This window comes from Cuculus canorus, chromosome 2 (assembly GCF_017976375.1).
Source record: "Cuculus canorus isolate bCucCan1 chromosome 2, bCucCan1.pri, whole genome shotgun sequence".
NCBI lineage: Eukaryota > Metazoa > Chordata > Aves > Cuculiformes > Cuculidae > Cuculus > Cuculus canorus.
The window spans coordinates 99,770,515-99,788,478 of NC_071402.1; the positions used below are offsets into that span (position 1 = coordinate 99,770,515).

General features: G+C 41.5%; 1 protein-coding gene across 2 annotated transcripts in view; it reads left to right on the top strand.

Annotated features, from left to right (window-relative positions):
- Window positions 1-1,858: 1,858 nt before the first annotated feature.
- KCNG2 (potassium voltage-gated channel modifier subfamily G member 2) overlaps window positions 1,859-17,964 on the top strand; it is a 53,673-nt gene continuing 37,567 nt past the window's right edge. The window contains exon 1 of one of the 2 annotated variants that reach the window (XM_054060821.1): window positions 1,859-2,001. The gene's annotated coding sequence lies outside the window, so the exon portion shown is untranslated. The remainder of the gene's footprint in view (window positions 2,002-17,964) is intronic. The other variant, XM_054060820.1, reaches the window with a different exon arrangement.

The window sequence follows — 17,964 nt, forward strand, 5'->3', positions numbered from 1 at the left end:
CACTGCTCCATGCAACCTTATCTCCAACTGTTTGAAAAAATGGAATCATGTTATTTTTGAGGGTAAGTGACATGGACCTCATAAATGGCATTCTGCTATCGATCTTCACTGTCACACAGAGTTATTTAATTTAGCAAAGAATTTGCTTTAGATATCTAGCATCTTGGTGGAATTTAGGGAGTAACAAATTGTTTAATACTTCGGACATATTCAAGAATGGAATTACACCTGTGCAGTTATGCTCACTATTGACTTCTGGGGACATGCAACTAACCACACGCAGCAGGGCTTCACCCAGTAACCTCTGAAGTTTATAGTATCAGATCAGCACGTGACAAGTTCCTAATGTCCTTAGTCTCATCAAATTACTGATTAGGAATTAGAAGAGGAAAAAAGACATAATAAAGGTATACTTTGGTGGATTTTAAAATGGAACACTTTGATGAAATGCAAACTATACACAGGTGAAGCCAAAAGGACAAATAAACAAAAGAACAGGCACAGAAAAGAGTAAATGCACGAAAATCTCACACCAGTAGAAATATGTCCTAGGCTATGGGTGCTGTCAAGCAGCAAACAAATTAAAATAAGTAGATCTTGCTGTACAAGAAAGGCAAATAGTTTCAATAGTTCTTTAGTACTGGTAAAAACAAGGTCAGATATTGCAACGCCTATTTCACTTCCACAGCCTTCAGTGGGAGAGCTAAGGAAAGTGACTCACGGAGAGAATCCAAGAAGCAGTGCCAAGACAGAGCTGAGAGGGATACAAGTAAGGCTGAAAGGGTGATCCTATTTGCTTGTCTTTTCATAATACAAGAGCAACAGAATATGAAATTAAATTAGAAGGCAATACATTTAAATCGACAGTTTCTTTTTCAATGTTACCTTGAAAATCAAATAGTTCAAAAGCCATGAAGTGTTCCCTTGAAACTCAATCTATTTTGTAGTGACTGTAAGCAATAATCAGTAGAAGCATGAAATGTCTGTGTATAAATGAAGGGAACCTTCCTAATATCTACAGACAGAATCAACAAAGCAGCATCGGGATAGAGAACATCTTGCAGGAGATGTGCAACCCACTGGCTTCTTTTGCCAGGCTTGTAAGTTGGTATCCTCATAGCTGGTTACTGCAGACAAGGTTTGCTGCTTTCTCCGAGACATGCAGAGCCGGCTCCTTGCAGAGACAAGGGGCTCTGCCTGCGATTAGCAGTTTTTATCAAGTTGGATCTGATACAGTAGCTCATCCGCTAACTGAGAAAAGATACCAATTAATACATACACTATCTTCGGTTCTGTCTTAAGAGGCATAAATCATGACAGGTGCTGGAACTGGCCAGAAGTTTCCCAAGGTGGGGGACGGAAACACTAAATGAAATTTGAATGCATGCCAGAATATACCGTAAATGAGTTAAAAAATTTAAAGACTGGCAAAAATCTGGAGCCAGCTCACAGCTACAGAGACATTTTGAAAAATTTGGCAAGAGATAAACGAGGCACCTCCGGAAACGCATCTCAATCCCTGCAAATCAGTCGCAACTTGAGGCAGCACCGAGGGGGTGAGGGTGGGATAAGCCAGCGGGACCTCCTGGTTTTTAGAACTGTACAAGTGTAGTGTTTTCTGTTCGGTGCGCGCTCTCAGACCCCGAACACACTCACATCAAAAGGCTGTACATGCGGCCGGGCGATCGGAGACTCGGGACCGCAGCCCCGCGCAGCCCCGGGAGCGCCGGTCACGCACAGGCGCACCGGCCGGGAGAGCGCACCCGCTCTGCCAAAGCGCCTCGCATTAAGGCTCGGGGACAGTGCTCTCTCGGGGCAGCTCCCGGCAGTGCTGGCGGGCGGGGGGGCCGCCAGGGTGCACGTCGCCCCGCGGCCGGACACGTGTCTGTGGCGGCCGCCCCTCCCGGCCCCGGTGCCCCGGCGGCAGGCGGCGGTCCCGGCGCCGCGATGGAGCGGGGTGCGGCTGCGCTCGTCCCCGGCGGGGAGGCGACAGCGCTGGAGGTGAGAGGGGCTGCGAGGGGAAGGGCTGGGGGACTGGGGGCAACTTTGCTGCTCCCAAGCGGCATCGGCTGCGCGCTCGCCGGGTCCCCGAGCCGCGCTCTTCCCTCTCGCCGCCCGCCCGCTGCCCAGGCTGCGCGGTGGCCACTGCCGAGACCCTGCCTGGCACCCCGGCCTCCCGCAGCCCCGTTCATCCGGCATCCCCGTTCATCCCGCATCCCGTCCTCCCCGCACTCCCGCCTTACCCATTCCCCGTTCTCTCTGCATCCCCGTCGTACCTGCTCCCCGTTCTCTTGTCACCCCCATCCTCCCCTCATCCCGTCCTCCCGCATCCCCGGCTCCACATCCTCCCGCTCCCCATCCTCCTCACTCTCCCACACTCCCATCTTCCCGCTCCCCATCCTCCGGCTCTCTTGTCACACCCGCTCCCCCATCCTCCCGCACCCCGCACTCCCACACCCCTTGTCCTCCCATTCCCCACGGTGGCAACCGGCGGCTCTCGGAGCGGTGGAAGGGGCACTTGCTCCTGCCAGAAAGTACTGTTTTGTCTGTTTGCCTGCTTGTTTTTATGAGGGTGGCGTTCCATTTTAGTGATAGAAATAGGGTGTGCTGAGCTGCCACGGACGTGACCGCGGTGTGCCTTGGCATGTAACTGCACGGGAGCCCCAAATTCTCCAGGTTTTGCTTATGCTCCTGCTGGGTTCCTGGGCCTTTCGCAAGGTTTGTGCAAAATTAAGTCTTTACCTAGATTGCAGCATCTGCTAAATAATATGTATAGCTAATGAGATTATCAATTTCAGGCTGAATCCTAAGCAAAATTTGCTCTGATTATGCATGTCAGTCATAGTTAATGTTTGCTAAATACGTAGTAAAAAGTTGAGTGCATATTCTCAGTAAGATCAGACCATAAGTTGTGAGGGAGTATCAATAGTCTATCTTGACTCAGAACCACAATGTATGGTTTTAATATACTGGCTTCAGCACTGGTCCTGACAAAAGGGGGTTAGAATTTGTCCTGAGGAAGGTTCTTGTCTGTAAGACCCTTGACAAGTCAGATCACTTCTAGTGGAGTCTTTCTGAAGAGACAAGCTCTCCTTTATGTTAGTGCTTGTGCTCGAGTTTCTTTTGCAAGAACTTCTTACTGCATCTTTCTCATTAGGGAAGGAATGGCAAATCTCCACTTGTGAGCATGTTTTTAGTTCAGCCTGCAGCACTAAATTATTTCAGAAGGAAAGGTGTTTTTAAAGTTTGCTTATCACGGCTATTTCCATGGTTCTGAAATGACTTGAGGATGACCTTCTGAGAAGGAAGTCGGCTTTGCTCAGAGGATTTCAAACCTCTTTTACTTGCTTTTCTTAAAGCTTCTCTAAAACAACCAAGCAGAGAATTTGGAAAGAAACCTATGATTGAATATTCAGCACTTCCTTTCCCTTGGGTAAAAGCGGATAGACCTTCCCACTTATTTTGGAAAGGTTTCTAGCCAAGCACAAAAGATCAGATTTGACATCACTAAAGTAAAATATGAGGTAAGGCGAAGGAGGGTGGTCTTTTTCATACATCACTGCTTATGTGGGAAAATAAAGTTAAAAACTAGGCAAATTGTCTCAGGTTTTTTTTTTTTCCGATCACACTTTTATTTTGATGGGTTAATCCATGTATCAGTTTCTGTGAAAACTCAAGTCTTCTGCCTTTTAAAAAATGTTAGCAACATTACCAGATACTTTCAGGCAGTACACTGAGACACTACTGTACTGGCTAGGAGATGAACAGCATTTGGCCTCACACCTCTGGTCTTGTGCCTAACAATACTTTGTGGGTTCACTGCATTAATTGTCAATAAATGTCTGTCATCTCTTTGGGCTTAATTATGGAATGGTTTTAGAGCAGCAGGCAAAGGAAAGTGTCAGCTTGGCTTTTAAGCATGATACAGCGCTGTGTATGAATAGCTCTTGTGGTACCTGAATCTGTTGGCAGTGTCCCTGTGAATAAAGCCCTGCTTTATTTATGTGGCTTTGGTTTTGAAGCCCTAGAATGTCTGTGTTAATTTTTCCCTTTAGCAACTCCATGTTGATGAAACATATGAGAGAGAGTTGCATTTCTTTGCTAAACAGGAGGTTTAGACAGGATTGTGATGGTCTTTGGGTGCTTCTTGTCTTTCCCTTTACTCTGTAGTTGTGTTTGATTTTGGGAGAAATCCTTTTAAATGTCTGACTATGATCAGGACAATCTGACAGATTTCAGGACTGTGCCTTGCACTGAACCCATACTGCCTGCAGTCGGGCAGCATCAGTGATCAAGATGGATTTTCATACGCTGTGGAAACCCTCGTACTTCTGTAGCACAAGACCTGTCTAACTGGAGATGCTAGAGCCAGAAACACTGGTGGGAACTGATAAAGCTGTAGCCAACCTGTGCCAACATTGTGCTGTGGGTAATGTAGGTAGAGGGTAAGAGTGCCCAGGTGGTGAATTATTCCAGAGCATTGTCTTCCGAATGCTCAGCGTAGCTTTTAGTTTGTGAACTGGCATTAGACAGCTGTTTGATTGCTTGTTTTGAGTAGTCGGGGGAAAGACCAAACTGCATGTGATCACTGTGTCTGCAGATTGGAAGGCAGAAAGAGAGGCAGCATATTAAGACTGAACCAGAGTGCTGGATTTGTGATGGGTCTGAGCAGGAATTTCAAAAACTTTGTCAGATGTATACAAGTGACAAAGATTGGAATTCTTTCTTTGCAAATTTTTTGTAGCTCTACTAAAAAAATGAAACCATATCAGCTCTGACCAGGTAGCTTTTTAAATATTCAGTGTGCTTTGCATCGCATCGACTAGCTTATTTGCTTAATTAAGACATCAGTTTTGATTTGTGTGACTTGCATATGTCCCTACTCAGATTAATATCTTCATTAGATTGATTACGGTACCCTTTATAATCAGTGGACCTTAATGCTTTGTTTACCGCAGTCAGGCTTTTTTTAAGTACATATTAATTAAACCTCACAACTTCAAGTTACTTTGTACTGCTTTCCTGATATATTCTTATTCTGCATCACAGCTGAAGCTACATCCCATTGCGGGGAGCAGTTTAGACATACAGAAAGTCAGACTTTGTTGCTTCTGTTTCTCTTGTGTAGTGTCTTGCCTGTGGAAGACCTTTTCCTTGCTCCTTGCTTTTTCCTTTTTCAATGGGACTAAGATATCAAGGCAAATTAAGATTCTGTACAGTGTGGTTAAATGGTGAGCAGGATTAAAAAAATACCATTTTTTTAAGACCCTGGTGCTGATCATATTGTCTGATGCAAGACGAGATGCTGTCCCCCAACTTCCCAGCAGAATAGGTGGACGCTCCCCATGTTACTCAAGATGAAAGAGGGGCCAGAGTCCCTGTGCTTTCTTAATATCGTACTTCTGCCCTTACCAACTCAAAAGATGTCTGTAATGTGTTATAAAAAGCTGATGTGCTTTAGGATGAGTGCTTTTCCTTTTAAAACTTTCAGTATTTCCACTAACCTTAGGTTCATGTATTGCACTGAAGAGCAATTTCTGGAGCATTATTCTTGTTATTAAATATTTATAATTTCTTTATGTTTTTTTTCACCCTGGAAAAAGCTGGTCTCCCAGCTTCTTAACATGAACTGGCATCTCTGATAATCATTCAGGTTATACCAACAAATCTGCTGGTTCACAACCATTTGTGATAAAATCTAGAACTTAAAAATAATCAGACTCAGAGACTCGTGGCATTTTTTCCAAACTACAGAAAACCAAAGAGTTGAAATTACTGTAATTTAATCAAGTCAACTTAGTATGTTCCTGCTCCTGAGTAGAAAAGGTCTCACATGATCTCTTTCTTATTTTCTTTCAGGATTCTAAATAACTACATTTAAAATAAGGATAATTGAGACTGTTAGCTATGATGGCAACTATTGATAGAAATAAATATAAAGACACTATGTTTACAGGATATCTACACAAATAATGATTCTCCCTGCTCTGCTTTGTTAACTAGTGTCTTTGGTTTTCTGAGCTCTCCTGCTAGCATTTGTGGAGTCTGCTGAAAACAAGGGCTCCAAGTAAAATGTGTTGAACTAGAGTTCTGCGCAATTGGCAGGAGGTAAATTGATATTGGACAAATGGGAAAGAACATGAGCATTGAAAAGGAAAAGTGTTGTACTTATGATTCTACTCACGATTCTGGGAATATTAAAGCAACCTGGAAGAAACAAAAGCAGAGCATTAAAAACATCCTTTTAGCATTGTTTCAAAAGGTGAAGAATTACATGTGCTGGTGATCATGGAAATTATTCTCATCTTATTTTTCAGAGCTTTATGTTTCTTGAAGAAGCGTATAGTAGTTAGACTGAGATGATACCCTCAAAAAGCATTTCGTATATGTTCATGGGGGGGACAGGGACATTTGAGTTAGAACTGTTTGTCTCAGCCTTCTATAAATGTCTCCATTAGCAGAAAAAAATAGGCTGATATCAACCAGGCAGGGAATAACATGCAAGATCCAGCATTGTCTGTGTTCAGTGCTGCCTTGCGCCAGGATGCCCGGTGCTCACCCCTCAGTGAATAGGAGCTCCATGAGAACAGCTGTTGAGGTGCTCGTGACATACTTCTCTGTCTGAACTCCATCACTGCCCATGTGGACAAGAGTGCTGACAGAATCATTGAATCATTTAGGTTGGAAAAGACCCTTAAGATCATTGTGTCCAGCTGTTAAGCTAACACTGCCAAGTCCACAACTATGTTGGCTTTGCTTGGTACATCTGCGGTTTGAGCATGATCCCCTGGGAACTTTGGAGAGGAAATATGTGTGTTTGTTTTCTGGGAAGAGCCATCCTAAATGTGTAGATCTTTTGCCAGCTTGTGATATTTTTCTTTAAATGTTTCTAATCAGAGACACTACTGGCATGAGTTGAAAGTTAGTTTTCTCAGATGTACTGTAAAGCAGGCATCATGCGTTGGCTGTGAAGCAAGTTCCTTACACATGTTGTCATTTTATGCATACTTATCTCACTGTCTTAATTACAAGACATCTGTAATTTTAAAATGTCTAAGGAGAGGCTAGAAAGATGGAGAAGAATAAGTAAACCAGTCAGATTTTGGATAAACTGTCCTCTGGGGATTTGGCACAGCTATGAGAATAATTTTTTTGCCAAGCCTTGTACCCCTGAAAAATATACCTAACTTCAAGTCCAGCTCATTTATGGAACTTTATCTATCCAGGACGTTGAATGGAACTGGATCCTGAATGGGAAGCTCATTTTTCACCCACTTACTAATTTCTCTAGTTAGAACTGGACCTACGCTGTCTCTTGTAAATCTTCTTCACATCAAACCAGCTTTGAATCAAGGGATATCTCTTAGGACTTACTATGGTGACTTTGAAAGTGTGAAAATTTGCATAATCTCACTGTCTCCCTTTTCCCTTCTCCCCCCTCTTGGTCCGTCCATTGCCATGGGGCTCAGCAGCGCATGGGTCATGAGCCCTCTTTTCTGTGCCTGATGGTTCAGATCCATTTGGGATTACCAGGCTGTTACCAGCCTGAGCTGGAATGATTTCATTCACAGCTAAACTTTTGGTTACAGCTGAAGTGACACTGAATTGGGTCAACAGCAAGATAAGAACACCATATTCACCATCAACAATGAGAACATGTTGGCTTAACTGGACAAGTGATGTAGATTAATGAAGGAAATTATATGTGATTCCCATTATGAGTTGAGGTCTTGCTTGTGTGGATGGCATGAAGCAGTGTCAGCCAGGAGCTTGACCCACTGTCTGAAGTTGGTAACCACAGTGATGGACAGATTTTTCAGTGTGTCAAAAGGTGTTCGGGGTTTGGGGGTTTTTTATATTTTTAAAAAGAGGAACAGCCTGCTTTAGGAATGAGATGGAAACAATTGCTAGAGAAAGTGCATTGTCAACACTAAATCATTGAACGGTCAAAACAGTAAGATAAAGGATAGACTGAGCTTGAGGGAAGATGAGGGGCTTTTGAATTTCTCTGAGTAAACTCCAGGGATCCTAGGTACTCCATGATGACTAGATTGTGATGGGCATTAGGAAAAACGATTGCTTTCCTTCAGATCATCAGTGCAATTTTTTTTTCAACTGGTAAGGCCAGGGAGCTGGAACCTCCATGGTGACTCTGTAGGCACAATATAAATTCATTCAACAAAACTGAGTGAAACCCAAGTCTCTTTAGTTTAGAGCTTTTCAAATATTATTCCAAGGCTAAAGTCTGTATGGGTTAGGATTCTACTTTATTCTGACCTGCCAGGATGAAATTTTTACTTGGTTGTCAAGAATGAATTCTCTTCCCTCACAAACTGCCTTTGATAATGTTATTGTGTTAAAAAGGTAATACTTTAAAAAACAGATATTTCCCAGGACCTGGAGCATATCCTCAGAAATTTTAATTTCTAATTATGACATCAGAAATGATTGCTTTTGGAGACCATAGCAACACGCTTCTAGTTAATGAAGAGTATGATAGACCATCAAGATTATACCCTCTTCCCTTATTTCATGCTTCCTTTCCTCTTTTATTTTTTTTCTTGTAGTGAATTTGCAGTTAAATTTTGATGGGAGAGACTTGCTGTGTATCCCCACAGACAGGCTAGTACCATTTTGTTACCGTTACTGGACCTTCAGGCTGCAAGTCACTGTTCAACTGAGCTGTTATATTTGTTCACAGAACACACATTGACATAGTTCTGAGCTTATCCGTGTGCTCAGAATAATGACAGGTGTTACCTGCCAGACCTAAGCAATCAGCTAAGCCTCAGGGGGCTTGTTTGTGGTTTCTGTTGATGTGTATGGGTAGGCTTACTTTGAATTACGTAATTTAAGTGATGTCTTTCAGTATCTGGAAGCACACGTAAAATCTTTACTCTGTTATGTTCAATTGTGGAGACTGTTCCTGTGGCAGTGTTCATGTTAATGTATTCGGTCTTTGTTCCCAGCTAAGTTTTATGTATCTTTCCCAGCTTGTCATTCAGATGAACTTCTGTACATTGATTAAGGGTACCATATCAGTGCGTTAGGGATACCTCCACTCTTCAGCCTACAAGAAGGCAGGAACAACTCCGGTCATACCAGGTCTAGTTCAGCTGTATTTGATTTGCTGTAAGTTCTGCACCTAGAATAATTTTCTTGCTGTGTTCTTGCCTCTCATGTTTTGCAAGGTCATTTATTCAGATTTACCTTTGAGCTGTAGTTTTTAATGTTATATGATGTCTGTAAAGTCATCAGAGAAAGCACTTTTCTGAGCATGACTCTAAAACCAGTGAAAACCTTTGAAAATATATATAGATTAAGCAAGATGGTCAGGGTTATATTTCATACAGAAATAAGAGAAATTTAAAGTCTTTCCAGGACAATTTGAAGTAGTCTTGAAGCAGGTATAAGGCTCCATTTTATAGCTACTGATTTAGAAACAAAAGGTTGAGTCCTTTGGGACTTGGAAATGCACAGTGCACGCAACCTTTTCTTTATCCACTGACAGTATAAGTAGCATATCCTCCACACTTTTGAGAGTCCCAGCATTTGATAATTGTACATTACAAATCTCCCCTATATACATATATTATTCAATGTAAATGTCACCAAAATATTTTTAGGTTTTGTATTAAATTGAGTGCTTCCCTAGAATCCTTATTCCGAGTTCAGCCTCTCCTGGTGGTTTTATAAGGCTTCATGCTGTGAAGGCTTCCTCTGGCTGTAGAAGGACTTGAATTCATTTGGGGCTCTGCAATGGGAACAGTTCCTGACTAGATAGCAGGGGAATGTTCTTCTTGGCTATGCTGAGGTAAATCAAAGAAGTATGTCCAGATCTTCCTTGTTATAAATGAGAGCACATCTCAGTCCTCGATGTTTGTTCTTGTATTTCTTTGTATTTGTACTGTGGTCTGGAGTTAAACCCCTCAGAGTTCTGGATTAGTAATATGTTGACCTTGGGCTAAGCAAGAGTAAAACTTGTGATTTTATTTCTTTTCTGATTTTAAAATATTTTTTTTAAAGAGCTTGTATTCAGTGCCTAATCCTGCCAGACTTTATCCTTTGTGAGCAATTCTTACTCACACAAGCCATCCTACTGAAGTCGGTGCCCTGAAGCTGGTGGACTCTTGTGAGTAAGGGGTTTGAAGACTTACAGAGCATTTAAAAACTTTCATTTATCATCAAATCATGCATTCTAATTACTACCTCACTGTCTTTAAGCTTTGTCATGTTAATAAATGTGGTGAAGAATATTTAATAACAGTTGTGTATCTCTGATAGTATATGTGGTAGACTGTGACAAAAAACCACATGTTCAAATGCCGTATGTGTGTATGTGCATGCTTCTCAGAAATATGCTTTTTTGTTTCATATCAAACATGACTGCTTATGCAACAACTTACTTCAATTCTGAATGCTGGATTATTTTTTTTAAGATTGTCTAGAATTAATTTATTTACCAAATGAAGGCATCCACCTTTAGCCTAAATGAAATCCAAACGGCGTATGTTTGGGAGTGTTTCTGAACCTCTGCCACATAGCTAAGGCTTAGTCAAAGCTGTGAGCAAGTATCTCTGAGTCCCATTAAAATGATATGTTCCTCAAGAGTAGTTGCCTTCAATCCTTTGAAAGGACAGTTCTGGGACAGCTGTTTGCTTTGGGAGGGCAGTGAGCTGGGACAACAGTGCCCTTGAGCTGGAGCCATGAGACTAGGAAGTTACCCTCTAGAGTGAAAACCTCTGGTTCTGAATATCTTGGGCAATGCTCTGGCTTCTTCGCTGGGTGTTTATTTCAACTCTTATGCTGAAGCTGTGCCACTTATGCCGGAAACTCTTACGGATGGATTGAGAAGGCAAAAGTGAGAGGGAGCACGATGCTGTGCCCTGTATTGGTGGTGGTATATAGCTTGCTTCTCATCCAGTGAGAGTGAAGATGAAAGATAGTGAATTAATGTGATAATGAAATGGGTATCCCTCTGTCACTTCCATAATTTTGTCTAAGCCAAATGGTTAATGTTGGAGTGCCAGAAAACATGTGGGTTTTCAGAGATCCAAGGATGGATTTAAACCCATTTTTGTGTTGCTTACTCGCCCATGTTACGTTTCTGCTACGCCAGTGAGTTCTCAACAGCACAACAACAAGTACTATATTAGTACAGTTATGGTTAGGTTTTTATAATTATGTAGTAGCACTTTCATTCATCAGTTTTTATTTCCTACCCATATTTTTTACTTTGCGTTCTGAGATGCCTTTAAGTGTCTCTGAAGCAAGCAACATGATAGCAGTACAGATTGTTATAGCCATAGCCCTAAAGGAAACTAGACAATTCTAACAGAAAATGAGACAAAGCTCATTAAGAAAATGTGTTTGTGTGTCAGGCTGGGTGCTTTCTTCCTTGCACTCAGTAATTCTGATATGGTTCATGCTGATACTAGCACCTGCCTTTCCTTGGAGGGACACCCTCGCTGCTTCTTGGGGGAAGAGAGCAAAGAAGTATGAGACCTGAACCCTGACTTCCATCTTTTTTTTTTTTTTCTTTAGTGGAGTGGCAGGTATGGCTGCGAGTCCCTTGGAAGTTTGTAAAGGCAAGGTGTATGGCAAGTGATGCCAAAGTCCTTTTGGAGGGGAGGGCAAGGCAGGCTGCCAGGGAAGTGGAGTCAGGAGTGCCTTCTGTGACCTGGCGTGCAGAACTTGGCAGGAGAGAAGGCTTAGGTGAGGTTTCAAGAGGGAGGTCTTGGCTGGAGCTTCCATTTTAAAGCTTTTTGAGGACAGTAAGTTTGTTGCACCTGGGAAGGGCTGGGAGCTATTAAAGTAACTGCTGGTTTTGTCACACTAAACTGTGATGCTTCTTTTGGATTAAATTCTTATTTAACTGTGTTCATGTAGTATACCATTCAAAAGTGAAATTAGCTCTCTTTATGCTAGTGGTTTTGTTTTCACTGTTTATTCTTTTATATATCGCGCTGTCAAATATAAGATGGAAAACAAGCAAACTTTAGTGATTTTGTTGTATGCATTCAAGAGGGGATGTAAAGCAGTGGAAAGTGCTAGCAATATCAACCAAACACTTGGCCAGGGGACTGTCAATAAGCGTACTGCTTGACTTCTGTTCCAAAAATTTCGTAATTGAAATGAGAGCCTTGATGATGAGGATGCTCGCGAATGTCCTTCTGTGATAGACGGCCATTTGAGGGCTGGTGTGGAAACAGACCCAGGCAAAACAACTAAAGGGGTTGCAGAAGGACTAAATGTTGACCATTCAACAGTTGTTTGACAGTTGCACCAAACTGAAAATCCACAAAAGCTTCACGAATGGTGCCGTGTGAGCTGAATGAAAATAAAAAAAATAACCGTTACGAATTCTGCTCTGTGCTTCTTTTGCACAACAAAAATGATCCATTTCTTGATGGCATTGTGACATGGGACAAAAAAAATGTATTCTATACAACAACTGAGAGCACTTCACGCAGTGGCTGGAGCAAGGTGAAGCAACAAAACACTTCCCTAAACTGAAGCTGCATCAAAAGAAGGTTATGGTCACCGTTTGGTCGTCAAGTGGAATCATCCACTACAACTGGCAAAACCATGGTAGCAGAGAAGTATCACCAGGAAAACAACTAATGTACCAAGAACTGCAACATTTACATCCAAAACTTGTCAATCAAAAAGGACCAGTTCTTCTGGTCCTGCAGACAGCAGCTGACCGCATGTCTCAGAAATACCTCTGCAGAAGCTGCACAAACGGGGCTAGAAAATTCTACCTCACCCAGCTTACTTACCAGACCTCTCCCACACTGATTAACACATTATCAAACATCTCAACAACTTCCTGCAAGAAAAGGTTTTCAACAACCTAGCAGCTGCTCAAGATGCTGTTGAAGTATTCGTCAATTCCAGGACTCCAGAATTCTATGCGACTGGCATAGACAGACTTGTTTCTTGTGGGCAAAAATGCATGAATTCTAATGGTTCTTGTTTTGGTTAATATGTTTAATTCTAAACTGAGGTATACTGCTTTAAAGCATAGGAACAACCACAAGGCCACAAATAAAATGAAAAGAATAATTTTATTTCCTTTGCCTCATGATCTAGGGCAACTCCAAAATAGCACCAAGGCAGAGGAAACACAAATGGGAACACAGGTACTGCAGAGCTTGGTCTTTGCTCACAGTCTGGGGCAACTCTGAAACAGCACCCAGGCAGAAGAAATGCAAGTGGGAATGCAGGCACCGCAGAGATTAGTCCTTGCTAGTTGAAGTGTGTGTATACTCTGTCCTTTTGCCTGTATTTGTCAGGGGAAAGCATGTGCTTTGGTCTTTCTCACAGCAGACTGGATTCTCAAGCATGTTTTCTAGGATGGCCCTGAGTTTCGCACACCTGTGTTACCTAAACATGAAAGATTCTGCTTGTTAAGCCTCTGAGACTAGGCAATTATTAGCACGATTTGTGTTTTCTGCATCCCAGCTGCAAGGTCACTTAAGCGTATTTGTAGTTCCTCCTCAGCAATATTCCATTATATTCTCACAGTGGTTAAAAACAGCATTTATTTTTGCACCAACCTAATGTAAGAGCTTTGGGTATTATTGTATTAGAATATTCCTGATTCCTTATGGATAATGGTGTTGGAGAGCACTTTGAAGAGTCTGTCTACACAGAAAGTTCTGCTCAGCCTTGATGGTGCATAGTGAAGCTGCTTTGTTATAGCATATTACAGGGATAGCTTTAGGCTGGGCCTAGAAGAACTTTAGCTCTTCTCCGACTACCCCTCTCCCCAGCTCCATTGATGCAGTGCAGGGGAGTCAGAACAACACAGTGTCTTCCCTCCACAACCTCCTAACCCCGTGTGCTACTCACAAGGGATCAGAGACAAAAAGCCACAGCCACGTGCAGAGCGAGAGACTGTCAATTCTCCTCATCAGCTGCTTTGTGTCTGTGACTCAGCATGCCATGAACTTTCAGAAAAGCCTCTGTCCCTGTTGCATCACCTGGTGCAACGTGTAGAATAGATGCATCTGCTCCTTTCTGTGGTCCCTAAAATATTGAAGACATGTTCAGAACCTTAGGATGGGGTGAGAACCTACAACTACATACCAACGGCAGCATACACACCATTTTGGAGGAAGACTGAGCTAGTGGTCTGAAGTACACAGAGCTCATTTCCTCCAGAGAGGATGTGAGTGAAGAGGAGGTAGACAGCAGCATATGGCAGTTCGGCTCTGAAACGGCGCTGTGCAAAATGGCACCTCCTTATTTAACAGATTGGCTTCCTCTGTGGGTGCCCTAACTTGATTTTGCAGAAGAACTGATTCTTTCCTTGATAACTGAATGGGTTTTGTCTGGAAATAGAGAATCTCATGGTTCCTCTGACGGAAAAAGTGGAAAAAGTGGAAAGAGGAAAGACATTATCAACTTCAAGGCAAATAAGATATGTTGGAGGAGAATTTTAGGAGACAGCATACGAAGATTTTAGGCCAAACCCTGAGAAAACATTTGGAAAGCATTTCAGAAGTAACTAAATGTAGAAAAAAGAATAATGAAAAAAAAAGTCTGTTTACCTTCATTTGCTCCTAAGCCAGACAAAATCAAAGGACCTTCACTTAACCTTGGACACATCTTGGAAACATCTGCAGGCTGATGCTGCAAATAACCTCCTTTCTCCTGCTCCGAGAGATCTGCAGGCTGGGAGGGGAAGCACAGGTAGGAGGAGACTGGGGCTTAGTAGAAAGAGAAATTGTGTTTTAGCTGGTAAGTTGCACATTTTATTGTCACTTGAAGCTACCTTAAACTTGATCTCATGCTCTGTGAATCACCTTGAAGAAGTCATGGATCACTGCCACGAGTTGGTGAGCAAGTGGCTGACACAACTAGAGTGACGTGGTTAGAGTAGAGCTGGAAAACTAGCTATGACAAAAATAGCTCAGTGTAACTGACAGATTTTGTTTTCCTCGCCACATATAATTATTTCTCCTGTTTCAAATCAACATAAGAAATACTCATTTTCAGAGCAAATTTAGAGCATGAGACATCCAGAGTATTTGTTCAAATTTTTACTTTCCAGTATGTTGGTAGTCTGGTACAAATGTTGCTGGCCTCACCCTCCAGAGGAACAAAAGGAAATAAAGAGATGCTAAAATAATCCCTATCCATCTACCTTGGAGAAAGCAGTCAGATGGTATGATTTCACTCGGAAGTAGTAGGAGTACTGTAAAAGTGATCTGGAGAAGGAATACTGAGAAATGTTTGTGTATTCATTGACTAGGAAAGGGTAGGAAATATATATTTTTTGTAGGAAAAGAATGCACTTTTGGTTTTATGGTTTGTATAGTATGCTCCAGGTGCACTTCTAGGCATTGAATGACAGGTGAAATAAGACTAGTCCAGGCTAGAGATGCGTGCTCATAATTTGTCATTACCTCTTGTCAGGGTTATAGACTGTCCTTATGTCATCTTGCACCAGTATTGAATTTCAGCAGACCAAATTTTGGAAGTTTTTGGAACTGCCAAAGGTAATCAATTGAGATAAAGCTGTGAAGGGAAAAGAAGCTGAGGGAAGATGAAAAGTGCTGGCAGCTAACTTGGTAAACTGCAAGCCTAAGAGTTACAGGTGCCATCTAGCAGTAAGAAAGAAGCCTAATAAAAAGAAAGGAAACTTTATAATAGTCTTCTTCCGAGAAGATGAACCATTATATGAGAAAGAGGAATTGATGAAAGGTTAAATGTAGCTGTCACTGATGCTCATTGGAAGTTTCAAGCAATAAAATCTGCAGAATTAAACGAAAAGGAATGGGAGGATTCAAAGCAACATTTATTGGAACATAAAATAACTCATAGGAAAAGGTTTTAAAGACAATAGGAATATGTCAGTAAAACAGAATGATTCTGAAATAAACTGTAAATGCACAAATTATACAGTTTCGTTTGTTCTGTTTATGCAAGCATTTGCACATTTTGAATTTTATAATAGTCTCTGACCAGATATATTTTCAATGAATCGGATATGATTCTTTTCATGCAGAAACTGCAAATTTATAAAGGGCTACCATAACAATGATTTACAGTATTAAAACTTAGAATGTGTTACTCAGTATGCCATATCCTCTAGATTAAATAAGCAGATCTTCATTTGGCTCTGGTTTGTGTGTTTACAGGCATTCAGATATGAAAAATCTGTGCTTAAGCATATACAGCTGCACTTGAAAAGACATTTGAATAGCTGCATAGCTAATCACTGTTACAGTTATGTGGTCATATATTGTACATACAAATAAGGAGGTGGTGAAAATGTAACCTTAAATATAATTTATTTTTGTCACTGTTCTGCTAATTAAAAAAAACTATTAATCATTACTTATTGAACGTGTCAGGAATATTTTATTTGTTGCCCATGTATTCTCCGTAAGGAATATGATAGCCCTGTTGCATTAGAGCATACAGCTGTGAGCATGGATGGTGAGCAAGGATGGAGAGCAGATGCTCAGTGCACAGAGCAGTACGTGAATAGGCAAGGTGAACCTCAGTTTCTGAACCAAATACTGAAGAAAAGTTTGCCAGATGAAAAGGTGATTTAAGTATTGTTTCAAAACTCTGTTTCAAAGCCTGTAGGGATGAAATCACAATAGCTTTGAAAGTAGGATTTAGGTAAATAAATGATAAAATATTTTTTCTAAACCTCGGCTTCAGTAATCCATATTCAGTCAATTTGTAACTTTGTGGCTTAGATCTGATGGCTAGAAATAATTGAGATAAAGTTCTGTGGTGGATGAAAATTGCAGGTCAATTTTTTTAGAATGTATGACCACGTGATAGGTGATTTATATGTGCTATATTGTACAAATGTAATTATGCATGTCTCTGTGGAAGAGAAAATGCATCTGATATGAGAAGCTGGAACTGATGCATGGTGAGGTGATACTGTGAGATATTTATTTGAGGTGAAAGGGTCTATAAAAATGTATGTTGCTCTAGTGGAAGATAACTTGGAGAGAGAGTAAAGAAACTGCATAAAAGGAGAAGAGATTTGCCAGCATATGAGAAGTAAGAAAAGATACAGCTAGTGACTTCTTTGCCTTTTCATTATGAGGAAAGTAGCAGAAAGGGGGCTCATAGACGAACCTGTTTTATTCATTCTTTAGTAAAAGTGCAGCTCAAGACTGGATTGAGGAGAGTGAGCATTAAACACTGGCAGGGGTGTAAGAGCACATGTCCATAAGGGAGGGGCTCAGTAACAACTATGACACATCCAAGAGAATTTGGAATGAAAATGTCTGTAACATCTATAAAATTCTTCCCTGCTATTTGTACAGGATGGCTTGGCGGGGGGTAATGGAGCTTTTGCTTCTCCTGTCTTTCTTGGGTGGATATAAAGGTGTGTGAGATGGAGCGGAAATGAGGGTGCTCATTGTCTGTTCTGTCACCTTGTCCCTGTCTTGTGCCTGCAATTTTCAACTCGGAGTTCAGGAAGGCTGCTTTGTAGTGATCTCTGAATTCTCTGTTTTCTATTCATCCTGTCGTTTAGTGGAACCACACAGGATCTAGAAGGTCTGCTGGATCTGAGGAAACACTGGTTCTCCGTATGCAAAATAACAATCAATCTGAAAATCTTAAAAAGTTCACATGCAAAAGGAGCAAGGACATTCTATGCCATTCTGTATCCAGAATTAAAATGAGCCTTCTTAATTTAGATGAAAGTAGGCTATCCATGTTGCAAGATGGCATCTTTATCAGCTGTGTATTTATAACATTTTATGACAATGTGACAAACACACGATATCCAGGCATTCTGAAATAGCTTCCAATTAATGCTCATATGATGCCTGTCATACATTATGAAAAGTAGCTTGCTTTACTGCGATGGACTGGTGAATTCAATGACTGATTTTCTCTTCACTGTAACAAACTCTCAGTTGCATTAAGTCAGTAGGAATGCAGAGTGTGCATAAAATAGAGGGAAGAGGCCAAAAG